The sequence below is a fragment of the Balaenoptera ricei genome, chromosome 5 (genome assembly GCF_028023285.1).
Source record: "Balaenoptera ricei isolate mBalRic1 chromosome 5, mBalRic1.hap2, whole genome shotgun sequence".
Lineage (NCBI taxonomy): Eukaryota > Metazoa > Chordata > Mammalia > Artiodactyla > Balaenopteridae > Balaenoptera > Balaenoptera ricei.
The window spans coordinates 82589087-82604976 of record NC_082643.1 but is presented as its reverse complement, the minus strand read 5'-3'; positions in this window follow the sequence as shown (position 1 = coordinate 82604976).

The window sequence follows — 15890 nt, the reverse complement described above, 5'->3', positions numbered from 1 at the left end:
ATTTTAAAAAATGAAAGAAAGAAAGAAGAGAGCAACCAAACCAAAAAACAAATCCACTAATGATAACAAGTGCTAAAAACTATACTAAAAAACCCCCAAAATACAAAAAAACGGTCAGACAGATCTCTAGGACAAATGGTAAAAGCAAAGCTATGCAGACAAAATGACACAGAAAAGCATACACATATACACTCACAAAAAGAGAAAAAGGAAAAATATATATATATCGTTGCTCCCAAAGTCCACTGCCTCAATTTTGGGATGATTCGTTGTCTATTCACGTATTCCACAGATGTAGGGTACATCAAGTTGATTGTGGAGATTTAATCTGCTGCTCCTGAGGCTGCTGGGAGAGATTTCCCTTTCTCTTCTTTGTTTGCACAGCTCCTGGGGTTCAGCTTTGGATTTGGCCCTGCCTCTGCGTGTAGGTCACCTGAGGGCATCTGTTCTTTGCTCAGACAGGAGGGGGTTAAAGGAGCAGCTGATTAGGTGGCTCTGGCTCACTCAGGCCCGGGGGAGGGGGGGGTAAGGAATGCGGGGCGAGCCTGTGGTGGCAGAGGCCAGCGTGATGTTGCAACAGTCTCAGGTGTGCTGTGTGTTCTCCCGGGGAAGTTGTCCCTGGATCATGGGACCCTGGCAGTGGCAGGCTGCACAGGCTCCTAGGAGTGGAGGTATGGATAGTTACCTGTTCTTGCTCAGAGGCTTCTTGGTGGCTGCAGCAGCTTTCTTAGCATTTCATGCCCATCTGTGGTGTCTGCGCTGATAGCTGCAGCTCGCGCCCATCTCTGGAGCTTGTTGAGGCGGTGCTCTGAATCCCCTCTCCTCGCGCACCCTGAAACAATGGTCTCTTGCCTCTTAGGCAGTTCCAGACTTTTTCCTGGACTCCTTCCCGGCTAGCTGTGGCGCACTAGCCCCCTTCAGGTTGTGTTCACGCAGCCAACCCCCGTCCTCTCCCTGGGATCTGACCTCTGAAGCCCGAGCCTCAGGTCCCAGCCCCCACCCATCCCGGCGGGTGAGCAGACAAGTCTCTTGGGCTGGTGAGTGCTGGTTGGCACCGATTCTCTGTGCGGGAATGGGAATCTCTGTGCTTTGCCCTCTGCACCCCTGTTGCTGTGCTCTCCTCTGTGGCTCCGAAGCTTCCCCCTCACCACCCCCAGTCTCCGCCAGTGAAGGGGTTTCCTAGTGTTTGGAAACTTTTCCTCCTTCACAGCTCCCTCTGAGTGGTTCAGGTCCTGTCCCTATTCTTTTGTCTCTCTTTTTTCTTTTGCCCTATCCAGGTGCATTGGGAGTTTCTTGCCTTTTGGTAGTCTGAGGTCTTCTGCCAGTGTTCAGTAAGTGTTCTGTAGGAATTGTTCCACATGTAGATGTATTTCTGATATATTTGCAGGGAGGAAAGTGATCTCCATGTCTTACTCTTCCGCCATCTTGAAGGTCTCCCTCCCCAGTATTATTTTTGCTCTTAAATCTTTTCTGATATCAATAATGCCATTCCATTTTTCTTTGGATTAATGGAAGGATGTCATATTATTTCCATTTTTAAATTTTAATCTATTTTGTCTTTATATTTAGAGTAGGTTTAGGACTTCCCTGGCAGTCCAGTGGTTGAGACTCTGTACTTCCACTGCAAGGGGCACGGGTTCAATCCCTGGTCGGGGAACTGGGATCCTGCATGCCACGTGGTGTGACCAAAAAAACAAAATTAATTTAAAAATTTAAAGTGGGTTTTATGTAGGCAACATATAGACAATCCTTTGTTGTTTTGTTTTGTTTTTATCCAACCTGGTAATCTATTTTATTTAATTTAGGTGTTTAGGTCATAAACATTTAAAGTGAATATTGTAATTGATAAGTTTATATCTTGTTATTTGCTTTCTATTTATCCTGTTCTTTGAGTTTTCCTTTTTTTCTACCTTCTTCTGAATAAATTGGGTAATTTTTATTTTCTATTTCATACCCTTTGTTGCTTTATTTACTATAAATCTTATCTTATTTTAGTGGTCTCATTAGGCTTTATAGTTTATATTTTTAACTCATTATATTCTATTTTCAACTCATATTATACAACTCAACATGTAGTTTAAGAACCCCGTAAGTGTGCACTTTCACTTCTTATTTAATATTTTATAAAAAGGAGAATAGGCTCATATTCATAAAATTCACTGGCTTTAGCAAATAACTCATGACTTACAAGCAAAAGTCCTGATATTATGATGGAATAGTTCTTTTAGGACACCAAGTTTGTGACAAAAAACTTGTACTGTTATACAAAATGCTGTATGTTTTCTTAACTACTAAAGTATTCTTCTAAAGACAAAGTACATATAAATAAGAACTGTATTAATTTTCTAGGGATGCTGTAACAAATTACCACTAACTGGGTGGCTTATACAACAGAAGTTTATTCTCTCACAGTTCTTGATGGTAAAAGTTAAAATTCAAGGTGTCAGCAGGATGCACTCCCTCTGGAAAATTCTGGGAAGAATCTTTCCTTGTCTCCTCCAGCTTCTGGTGCTTTCTGACATTTCTAGACTTTCTTTGCTGCATCACTCCTGTCTCTCCCTTCATGTTCATATTGCCTCTTTGTCTTCATGTTCCTTTCATCTGGATCTTCTGTAAGGACATTTGTCATTGGATTTAGGGCCTATCTGCATAATTTAGGATGACCTCATTTCTAGATCGTTAAATTAATGATATCTGCAAAGACTTTTTTCCAAATAAAGTAACATTCATAGGTTCTGAAGGTTAAGGACTTGGGCATGTATCCTTGGTGGGAGTGGGACACTATTCAACTCACTACCCAACCAAAAAGTAAAAGTGGATGTAGCTCAGCTCACTTACCCATTATAGTCCATTTGCAAAATTTTTGTTTCCTATCACTCAAATTTATATTGCTGGTTCAGAGGGCGTAATTTTCCTAAGTGCCCCAAAAGTAATATCATCTTAACAAAAACTAAGAGTATTGTTGAGTCATTTTTGCTCTTCATGTCTTTGAAACAACAAAGAAGGACATTATTGCATTTTCTGGAGTAGTTGTCCTAATGGTCCAGGGGAAACATTGTTTCTTGTATCCAATGGACCTAAACTAGAGAACAACTGACACTCAGAACAATTTATAGCATGTCTTAATTTTTACATGTTCAGGGATGGTTTTAAAGACCACAATACCTACAGGACCACAAATGGCTCACAGTCTTCAGAATAAATGTTTCAGTTACTCAGTCAGGTTGGGGGAAAAAAAAGGCATCAGAATTAATGTCTGAAGTCAAATACAACATGAAATGGTTAGTAAAAGAAGGAAGTCATAAATACCAAATACAGCCACATAACCATACAGTTTCAGAAATGAGGAACTTAATTTATAAACTATGTGTTCTTCTTTATATATTTATATATATTGGATATATATATATATATATCCCATCTAGAAGAAAGATGGGCATAATTCAGAGCTGGATATAGTGATAAATAAGAACTTTTGTTTACTTTTTTGGGAGATAGCAGGTAACACTTCATTTACAGAAGGAATAATTACCTTAGTTAGACAAAATCATGCTTCAGTTTCAATTATTTTTACTTGAAACTTAAATATACATAGAAGGTTATCTTTTGAGGAAAATTAATCGGTGTAGTGCCAATTTCACCCATGTCCTCCTTTGTATCATCTTCTCATTGTTTCATGCCTGAAAGAATGGAATTTCCTCTCTGAGAATTTCTGACAGTAGATTACTGTTTTAATTTCTAACTTGGGAGACGCACATGTGAGATTTAAAATGTTGGAAAATGGACTTCCCTGGTGGTGCAGTGGTTAAGAATCCGCCTGCCAATGCAGGGGACACAGGTTCGAGCCCTGGTCCAGGAAGATCCCACATGCTGTGGAGCAACTAAGCCCGTGCACCACAAATACTGAGCCTGTGCTCTAGTGCCCATGAGCCACAACTACTGAGCCTGCATGCTGCAACTACTGAAGCCCGTGCTCCTAGAGCTTGTGTTCCACAACAAGAGAAGCCACCACAATGAGAAGCCTGCACACTGCAACGAAGAGTAGACCCCGCTCACCACAGCTGGAGAAAGCCTGCGCACAGCAACGAAGACCCAATGCAGCCAAAAAAATAATAAATAAATAAATAAATAAATAAATAAATAAATAAATAAATAAAATAAAATGTTGGAAGAGAAGTAGAAGTTGAGTTTAGTAGACAGATTTTCAAGTAGTCTCTGACCTTTCCATTTGATTTTGTGTTATCACATAATGTCCTTATTTATCAGTGTATTCCTGGAACATATCAGATTGCCTGCCACATATAAGGACTCAAAATATATTTTTTTTGAATTAAGTATAAAGAAAATACTTTATAATAGCTTCATTGAGATATATAATAGCTTTATTGAGATATAATTCACATACCATCCAATTTATGCACAAAGTGTACAATTTAGTGGACTTTTGTGCAGCAGTTACTGCAGTCAATAGTAGAACATTTTTATCACCCCAAAAAGAAACCCTCTATCTGTTAGCCATAAATTCTGATAACCTCCCAACTCGTAGATAACTATCAGTATACCTTCTAGCTCTATAGATTTGCCTATTTAAAAAATTATGTATAAGTGAAATCATACAATATGTATTCCTTTGTGACTGGCTTCTTTCACTTAGCATGTTTTCAAGCTTCATCCATGCTAAGCATGTATCAGTACTTCATTAAAAAATCTTTGTTTAATTCTTCAAGAATAATTACAGACATGATGATGTGATAGAAAAATTAAGTCACAAAGATACAGTAATCCACTAATATTGGTTCAAAATGTATTAGTTAATTACATTAATTTGATATAATGCAGCTTGAATTCATCTAAATTTTTATTCATAGCAGTTATAGTCACAGAGCTAAATTAAAAGAAGCAGGACAGTAAGCATTATTTTTGTCAAGGGTTCTTGAAGAATGTACTACTATTAAAACTTCATTGACATCCACCAGCATAAGTTTCTTTGGATTATGTCAATTTTTTCAGAAATAGTATGAGTCAGAAAATCATTGTCACCTTTCATGGAATAACTTGAAAGTGATGTGATCTTCTTTCAGAGCCTAACTTGATGACATGTTCTAAAAATGTGTTTTCTAGAAATCTTGTTATATTCTGTTTTTCAGTGTATATCCTATGTGCTTTTATGTATTTTTAATTGTGTTTAATTCTGGACACTGACATTTATTTTGATTGATGTCCTGTTATTTGTCATGAAATATAATAAACCTTTGGAAATGATTTACACTTTTCAATAGCTGTGTCCCTCTGGTAATTCCAGGCATTCTTCATCATAAAACCTGACTTTAAGACTTACTATAAAGCTACAGTATTCAAGAGAGTGTGGTATTGGCATGAAAACAGACCAATCAGTGGAAACAAATAGAGAACCCAGAAATAGCCCTGAACATATATGTAATTCAATTTTTGACAAAGTTGTCAAGACAATTGAAAGGAGAAAACATAAACTTTAACAAAAATGGGGCTATGACAACTTGATATCCATATGCAAAGGATCCATACCTTGCACCATATGCAAAAATTAATTCAAAATGAATCATAGACCTAAATATAAAACCTAAAATTGTAAGGCTTCTAGAAGAAAATATCGGGAAAGTTCTTTGTGACCTTGTGTTAGGCAAAGACGCCTTAGGTGCAACACCAAAAGCATGACCCGTAAAGAAAACGTTGATACTTTTGACTTGATCAAAATTCAGAAAGTGGTCTGAAGACACTGCTAAATTAATAAGAGGTAAAACATACTCTTAAATATTACCCAGCTTTTTCAATCCTGTGTATTTTCCCAAGAGAAATGAAAGCATGTCCTTAGAAATTTTGTACCCAAATATTTTATAGCTGTTTGTGTTAATCAAAAACTGGAAATAACATAAATGTCCTTTAATACATAAAAGAATATACACCTTTCATATCTATACAATAGAATACTAATAAACTATAAAAAGAATAAACTATTTACTCACCTAACAAGGATGAATTCCTTTATCCCTTAAAATATTTGCTCTGACCCATTTTCTCTGTTCTCTTCTTTTGGACTCTTGAGTCCACATATTTTAGACTGTTGGATTTTTGTCATTCATATCCTGGATATTCATGTCAATTGTCAGTGTTGTATTTCCTATAGAGAGAAGACTATGGGACATGCATATATTTGGTGGGTATTCACATCATGTTAATCACAATATGGGGTGGGTGTGTGTGATACATATGTTCACTCCCACTGAAGAGACAATATACATAGAAACACATGTTCACACTCATACACACATTCTTACACACACAGACACACCCTTTTGGTAGTATATTACTGTGCCTTAGAGAAAGTGTGTACTTAAATGATAAAAATATAATGAAATACATTTAAAATAATCTTTTTCTTCTTTTCTACTTACATTCCTCCTTTGCCTTATCTTCCCTCTGTAAAATGATGAAATACCTAAAGACTATAGTAATTAGGTGAAATACAAATATATTGAACACACAGAATGAAAGGAGTTTCATTTGTGTGCTATACTAGCTTAAATATAAGCTGTCTTATAAGTGTTTGATATTCTGTTTCTATTCTGACACAGAAAACCCATTATCATTTTCAACTTATGGTAACCACAACAAAAAAACCCAATCTGAAGAGTGACAATAGTAACATTGCTGTTTGTAATGGTGTATCTAGAAAGTTGCATGCTTATGGCATTTATTTCTTTAAAAAGCACTATGTTTAATAGTAATTTATGCTTTACTATGTTTTGGTGAATTTATACACTGTTACAATTTTGTGAAACGTTATTTTGCTCATTCTTGTTTATTTGGTTAAACACTTGACAGTATGTTCGCTGATTCACCGTAATTTAATTAATAAGTCCTTTGGCATAATGTAAAAATTATGCAAAATGTAGATATAAATCTTTTGTAGTAGAGTGAGCTTAATGACAGAAGAATTAGGTGTGACGATCCAGTTCCTTTTTTCAAGAAGGGATCAGCTAGAAAGCTAGTTGACCATCATTTAAATCTATTTTCTCTGTATAAGCAGTATGTGATGTTCTGCTTATCTCTAATGTCTCATAGCCTCAGTTTCTCCAATATAAAATGAATATAATGATGCTTAATTCAAAAATTTGTAGGGATTAAACTAGAGATTACTTATAACTTTCTTGTCATACTGCGAACATCAGTATATGAAAGCTGTTCTATTGCTCAGATCTTGTTGATTTTTATACAGCAAGATGTCACAAAGTAGTTCATCTCTTAGGAAAAAGAGATGAAGTAGTTCCTTCTATTCTTCTGAACTTTTCACATTCTGTGATTACAGCATTTCGGATGAAATATGCATTGGGTGAAACTGAACACAAACACACACACCCGCATGCAGGCGCAGTAAGGTGACATAAAACGTCCAAGTTTACAAGGTCTTATTGAAAAGAGGAGATCAGAAGAGCAGAAGAGACTGCATATGACAGAATATACAGTAGCTTAGCTACTGCATTGGCAGAGTTTAATTATTGACTTAATACTGCATTTTTGTCAAAATTTACATTATCTTTCCAGAAGTATGTGGACTTCCTTTTAAGTGAATGTTGACAAATGCTGAGTTCTGAGAAACACCCAGTCATGTTCTCTGCTGAAGGGAGGAAGGACAATTAGTGGTGTCATGATTTTGACAATATTTCAGCCTCCATATTTCTATCTTTCTGGAAAAACTTACCTGCATAATAAATTATACATCAAATTCTGTTTTATAATGTTTTAATTATTCCCTTGTGTCATCACTTAGATTTGAAGTAACTGTATGGAAGAATTCTTATTTTTTTTCCATTGTGTGGATTCAGTAAATGTTTGTACCATTTTTGATGCTTTTATTTTCAAGTGAATTTTCAATGCAGATTATATCTACCAAAAGAGAATGCCAAGTGTAAATAAATATATTTTGATTAACATCATTAAATATATTATACCTATAAACATTAAAACTGGATTGTTTAAATGTGAAATGATCACAGGCGTAAATGTTTAGAATTCATTGTTCCATATTATTTCAAATATAAGACATTTCATTTAAAATTTTTCATTTATTTTTTTATATAGTTCCCTTAATATACAAATTAAATTTGTAAATATCAAATATGGTTCAGTTTCTATAAGAGTACTTTATTGTTCTTATTGGATATCTTTTTTATTTTAATATTTTTGATAACTTCATCAGTTTACCTACCATATGGATTATATAATTTTAATAGAATTCTACTTTGACAAACCAAAATTAGAGAGTTTTTGAAAACCCATAACCTGTAAATTTCAGTGGGTAACTATAGAGAATAGTCGATTTATCTACCAAAACCCAAACCTTTAATACTAAGAAAATATGTCATTGGCCAGATTGTTAAATATCCAGAAAGTTTACTCAAATGGCAGTTGAGCTCTTTTACAAAAACAATATTTTATTATGCCATCAATTTTGCATATATAAATCTCTGGATTATGTTTGTTCTTGAGTTCTATTGCTATCAAAAATGAGCATTTGGTATTCATAGTTAGTACAGGAAAACATACGAAGAATGGCTGGAAGTTAATTTATTTTCATATTCTTAAAAGCACGTGCAAACAAGAAAAATAACTGCTTCAGAATTGTCTATTATGCAGATTATAATTTCATAGTTGTTTCTCTCATCACTTACATCATGACTGCTGATAAAAAATAATAATAATTCTAGCATAACTCTAACAGTGACTGAACTGCCAAAAATATCACTGCCAATGAATTAAATCATGTTGTTTACAATAATTTGCTGACTTTTAATCTGAAGACAGTACATTGTGGAACTAATGCTGATGCTAATTCTGCATTTTTATGCTCTGAAATGACAATGATATTATGAAAAATGAATCTCGTTTTAGTGTGCATTTTGGATACAAAGCACAAAGACATTACAAAAGACATCTTGATTGAAGTCTGTTAAAAAGTAAAGTTTTTAGAAAACCTAAATGTTTCTTCTTATTTATATATGACTTATTGAAGTCTGTTAAAAAGTAATGTTTTTAGAAAACCTAAATTATTCTTCTTATTTATATCCTACACTGTCAATTTTGTGTGTGGGGGGGAAGGGTGGAACATGTAATAAGTGTTACAGAAAGAAAGAAATATTTATTTTTTATGGCTATATACTGAAATATATGTCAGAATGTATAGAACACTAACAATAAAAAATGTATGATAGAACATTAAAAATAAAATGTGAAGCTTAATTTTACAAGGTTAATATAATACTACAATTTGTAGCATTTTAGCAATAACACCATTTGCCCTTGATTATTTAGTAACTAGTTGTTAATTTACTTGATTTCATAGCTCTTTGACCCTTGCTATCAGTCCTTTTGGATACTTTTTAGCATATGAAAGGCATGGAAAGAAAGAACACCAAACTTAAATTATCTAAGATTATTATTATCATTATTATTATTTTCGTTTGTTAACAATTCTATCATTATGCTTAGTGACAAAGCTGAGTTAAATAAGATCTGGAGAAAATCTCCCAAATGAAAATTAGCATGTTCACAAATGTCAAAGGAAATCAAGATTAGAATGATCTTTACTCTAAACAGTTTTCTAAAAAGAAGTGGAACTCTACTCAATATTCTGTAATAACCTATGTGGGAAAAGAATCTGAAGAAGAATGGATATATGTATATGTATAACTGAATCACTTTGCTATACATCTGAAACTAACACAACATTGTAAGTCAACTATACTCCAATAAAAAATAAAAATTAAATTATTAAAAAAAATAAAGAAATTACAAAAGAAAAGGTGCGAGTCAGAGTTAAAAAAAGAATTCAAAATAGGAAGATATTGCAACTAAAATTGCTTCCTTATATTTCTAGTCATCTCTCCAGCAGAAAAGTTAGATATTTTCTAGTAAGGTTTCGTGGGTTTCTCAGTTGGAGATTTACAATCACTTTTCAAAATGGATAAATCATTTGGTTCAACTGTAAACTTCATCCAAAACTTGAAAATGTCTTAACACAGTTAAATTCAAATTCCATAACTTGTAAAGATCCTCAAAAGGTATATGCTTTCTTAAACTCTATATTATTTTACTTGATTTGTTCAATACTCTTAAATGCAAAAATGAATGATATAACTTGATTTCTCAAATAGATGTTCTTTGGATATCTCTTTGTTTTTGAAATGATCTAACGCCAACATGTAAAAATTACGTAAGTTAATAAAATCATAAATATTTTCAATTTAGAACATGTATGGTATCCAATAGTGAACTTTTTTGTTAATTATGTATTCCCCATTTAAGTCTGCATTACTTAGTATACATGTTTAGTTTATTCAAAATGAAACTAAGAAATTCCTATTGCCCACAGGATAACTCAGATATCAATAGAAATTAAATAATAAAACCTGATTAGTACCTAGGATTCTGTATACATATAATCATGTTGTATATAAGTAAATAAACACTGTTCTGTTTTATTCCCTTCTAGACGTATGGTTTTATCTATTTTTTGGCCATTTGTAATGTTTAGGACCTGCACATTCTTGTTGTGTCATGAGTCTTTGGGGGGATATGGTTGTTCTTTCACCATTTAATATGATTTTATTAGTTTTCTACTCCTGTGTTACAAATTACCAAGAACTTGGCAGGTTAAATCAGTATACTTTTATTATGTTATACTTTCTGTTGGTCAAGAGTGGGGCATGAGTCTTTTGATCAGGGTTAGGGTGAACTCAGGTTGTCAGCCGGATGTTTTCTGATCTGGAGGCATCAGTGGGGAAGAATTTGCTTTCAACTTAATTCAGTTTGTTGGAGAATTCATTTCTTTTTAATATCATAGTAATCTTTCATATAATTGTAGTGTTGTTTTCATAAAACAATTTGAAAAGTATTACCTCTTAATTTTCCAAAGAGCTGGTGGGACATGAATATTGTTTATTTCTTAAATATCTGATAGAATTTATGGGTAAGTGTCCATCCTTATTCCTGGTAATGTTTCTTTTTCCTCAATCTACTTGTCTAATATGCACATAGTCACTCAAGATTTCTTTTGATGAAACATTTTATGGTATATAATTTTTCACCTGTTTTTTTATCTTTTTTTTCCTTTTGTTTAAAGTGGGTTTCTGTAGACAGTATATGATTTGTATTTTTTTCTATTGTGACAATCTCTGTTTTCAATGGGAGTTATTAGATTACTTACTTTTAATATAAATGTGTTGCTGTGTTTGGATTTAAAGCTTCTATCTTGCTCTTGTTTTTCTGCTGTCTAAATGTCATATAGGAGGAGTTCCAAGGAAGCGGGCTCAACCAAGCAGGTGGGGGGCTGAGAGAGAATAATGACCTAAGGGAAAGTGCCTTTATTCGGGGTCAAGGTGGAATGCACAGTAAAAGGCATGAGGGGACTTCATTGGTACATTTAAATATCACTATGTCACAGTCAGGGGAGGGTAAGAAGGGGAGCTGGTGGCAGGGACCAGACATATCACACTGGTGCACCTAATCACCTAGGCAGGGTGCTCACAGCCTCTTTGTGGGGATGTCGAGGCATCAGGAAAACATCAAATTTTAAAAATTTACAATGTAAATTTACAAATTGTAAATTTGTAAAATTTGATGTGATGTGTCAACATCGTAAACAATACTAATTGGGATGGATAACACTTGTCACCTTGGTTGTGGAGATGTTAAAGGTGAGTGGGACAACTTGAAAAAGTGGGCCAACTCTGACAAAAGTAACAGCTAGGAAGAGTCCTGTTGGGCATATGAGGAAGGTTTGAAACCTAATTCACAACCAGGCATACCACTTTGCGCGATCACCAAGAGAATTTGTCAAGTATCTCTGATTTTAAGGAAATCTGATAGAAAACTTTGGTTATGTTATAAAGGTTCTTTACCTTTTGGCCTATTTCTCATAATTTTGCCTGTACCTATTCAGAGCTAATAATGAACATACAGCAGGATGTATGGGACAAATCATTTTTTCCTGGCTAGTAAGTAGTCAAGAGCTAGTATGTCATCTTTTACTATTTGAGCTAGAGACTTATAGGCTTGTTGCATACGGAACAATATTTCATGCACTTTTTGAATGTGATGTAAAGGGCCACTGAAAAGTGTTAGTTGACAGTTATGATTTGATTTTATTGACAAAGCCTGCTTTACTGGTGTCAATACTAGTGGCTACTGTGACTCTGGCAAGTTCTATTAAGATAGGAATAAATAGCATCCTTTAGGATTCTTACCTGGCATCCTTTGATTGATGGAAACAGGGAGGTGTCTGGTGGATAAAGAACTATGGAACTCCCCAGCGTAGCAACTGCACAATGGGGTATGGCTTCATTAGGGTAACCGTGCTGGGGAGTTGGCAAGGAAAAATATAAAAGGTGCTGTGCCTGTGAATTTGGGCCACAATAGAACCTGAAGTTATAATTATTCATAGCATAATGTACCTGAGAGAGTGTGGTGTTGTGTTTAACCAAAGGGAAAAACTGGTTGTAGTGGTCATGATTGGAGGTGCAAGGCAAGAGAGAGTTGTGGAAAGCCGGAAAAGGATAGTAGGAAAAGGCATCAGGAAGTGGGTGGTCCTCTCCTCAGGGAGTGAAGGGGTTGACTAATAGGAAGCAGGTGCCTCGTGGGGAAAGCAATAATCTCCATTAATTTTAGTAACCTCTACCAGATTTCCCTTGAGGCCTTGTAGTGTAGGGATGAAAGTTTTAGCTGAAAGCAAAGAATATACCAAGATCACAGCCTAAGCAGACAGTGAACTTAGAAACATAATAAAATCCCTAATATCAAAGGAACAAAAGCAAAAATGTCCTATGACTTTAAGGCAGTCTGTGGACATTGCTTGGGCAGAGACCTCAGTGTCCGAGTGAAATTGTCCCTGGTACAGGGAGTGAAGTCATCTGATGCAATGTCATCTACAGTGGTGAGCTCCTGGGTTACGTAATGTCATCTGGTATGTGGCGCTGGAGTATCCTTTCCAGGTGAGTATCCACTTGAATTGATGTGGGTTTCTGGATTGTAAGCCAATGGAAGCACCCAGACCAGTAGTAATAAGACCAACAGTCAACAGAATGGTGTGCAGATGTACTTGACATGGTTTTGTTTTTGTTTTGGTAGAAATCTAGGTTCCAATGGATCCCGTATCAAATGAGCAGCTGACCAGCCTGCAATGAGATCTATAGTTAATAAGCCCCAGGAGATTATGTGCCCAGGATCTGGGGGGGAAGAGCTAAAATGTATAAAATTAGGTTAAGACCTGGGAAAGATAGAGAACTCTAGGGGGTTATTTGCTATATTGGAATTTGAAAAGGAGTTGTTCAAGGAGAATAATATGTCTCCCAATTAAACTAGTTATATGGGAACTATCAAGCACATGAAAGTTCTACCGAATATTTCTTTCAAGAGTCCAATGTCTGTGAGTGTATTCATGGTTACCAAAGGGGAAAGAGGGAGGAGGGACAAATTAGGAGTTGGGGATTAACAGATACATACTACTATATATAAAATAGATAAACAACAAGAACCTACTGTGTAGCACCGGGAACTATACTCCATATCTTGTAATAACTTACAATGGAAAAGATTCTAAAAAGCATATATATATATATATATATATATATATATATATATATATATATACATATATATATACACACATACATACATATATATATAACTGAATCAGTTTGCTGTGCACCTGAAATTAACACAACATTGTAAATAAACTATAATTCAATTTAAAAAAATAGTCCAGCATTAGTATTTTGAAAAGAGAAAATGTACATTTTGGTTGCTACCAGTAATGTCTGTAATTCTGAAGAGAATAAGGAGTGTCCTGGCAAGGCCTTGTTTTGCAACCTTAGTATTTGTAGAAACATGTGTGATTTTGATTTATATTTTGGGTAACTGGGGTGGAAGAGTCTCCCAGTGGTTTTTTTTTTTTTTTTTCACCCTGAAAGAAGCAGTTTTTAGGCAGTGATTCAGTAGTTTATAATAAATGTTAAGATGGGGTCTTTGTTGGCCAAGGCATATGGCACTAAGATGATTGACTGAAGTTTGGCCAAGTATATTGTTTCTTGGGTCCCACCCATCCTTTATCAAAGACATTCTAGCTAAGGGATCAAAAGCAGCAATATTCCACAAAGCTTCATCACGTGTGATGGTTATTCCACTAACTCCCATTGCTGTTCTTTCAGTTAATTCTAAGCAGTCACCAGGTAGCCAAGGGGTCTGGAGGAAGGATGACCTGGGGAATCTGGTAATATACTGAGTATGGGGGAAGGCATTCTCTCCTGAATGTGGAATATACCGGAGAGCCCAGGTTTGACTCCATCCTGTCTTAAGGAGGCCTCAGTAGCAGTGCTGAGGTTGTGAAGTGCTGTTTTCATGACCCAAGGTAAAGAAGCATCTGGGTATGGAGGGTCACAGGCTAATGGTCTGTGAGAGCCTCTATTTCCAGGTGAGTCCACTAGGTAGCCAGTCATTTGTTGCTTTAATGGTTTATAGCCCAAAGCCAAGAGGAGCAATTTCTTACAGTAGAAGCCCTGGGGCAACTAATGGCCATAGGTTATCCAGGGACCCTAGTAGGCAGGGGAAGAAGTTGCCAAAGTGTCTACAGTGAAAGAGTTTCTGATGGCACTATCATCAGTGCTTGCTGATTTTAATTTGTAAGTAAAATTTGTAAATGAGGAGTATGTTGGCAACCAAAAAGGACTAAAAGATGTTGGACTCACGTGTTATTAATAGGTGTGTCAAATTAATCTCTTTGGAAGAGGATGTTATCAATGTAACGTCATACCTGTGTTCTTGGAGAAAGGTGGATGTAGTGAAAATATTGTCTGCAAAGATTGTGTGTGATGGCAAAGCCCCTGAGGTACTCCATGGGTAGTCTGGAAAAGGTGTATAATGTCCCTTCAGAGGCAAAAGCAAACTGCAGTTGAGAGGCTGTTGAAATAGGCACTGAATAGAACGTGTTAACCAAATCTATATCAGCAAATAATGTACTGGTTATTGATTGAATGGAATCAGTAATTTTAATAATACTATATATTAGGTATGCAGGTCTTAATGGATGGGAACACAGGCCTTTATGGATGGGAACGCAGTTGTAGTAATCCATCATAAAGTTTGCTTTATTTTTCCCAGATTTAAGAATAGGCAAAATTGGGCTGTCAAATAGAAGAGCCATGGAGATAATCACCCCTTTGTTGATTAGGTTTCATATAATAAGTTTTAATCTTTAAAAGCTCTATTTTAATTTAGTTTGGACCATATTAGCTGGGTGGTTCTTGGGGTTCCATTTATCAAGTCAATTTGTAACTGTCAAGCACTTTAATTTTAATTTATTATTCATTGTGTTACAGCTCAATATGCTCAATATGGAATACTTTAGGATTCCATGGGTACTAGGACTATGAGAAATTTAGGCAAGTCTACAGTGAGGCATGTCAGTTTTTCCTCTGTTTGTATTTAATTAACTTTTTTAAGATTATAGGAGGCACTGTGTCTAAATTCAGTAGAATCCCCAGGTATAATTATATGAGCCCCGGTGTAAATTAAATCTATGAAGTTTTGTCAACTGATGCATTTTAGCTAATGTTAAAGTTAATTGAGAACCTATGTTGTATAGGCACAAAGTCTAATCTCTGTCGTCTTTACCTTTTGTTACACAAATTCTTTAGTATATAGATTTTATATATAAATTTTGGATTTCCAATTGGATCAAATTATTAAACTTTGTTTTAGTTTTGTTTTATATATATATACAAACATGTATACATATATGATGTATTATATATTTTATTAAAATATATATAAACTTTTAATTATGTTATTTAATTACATTT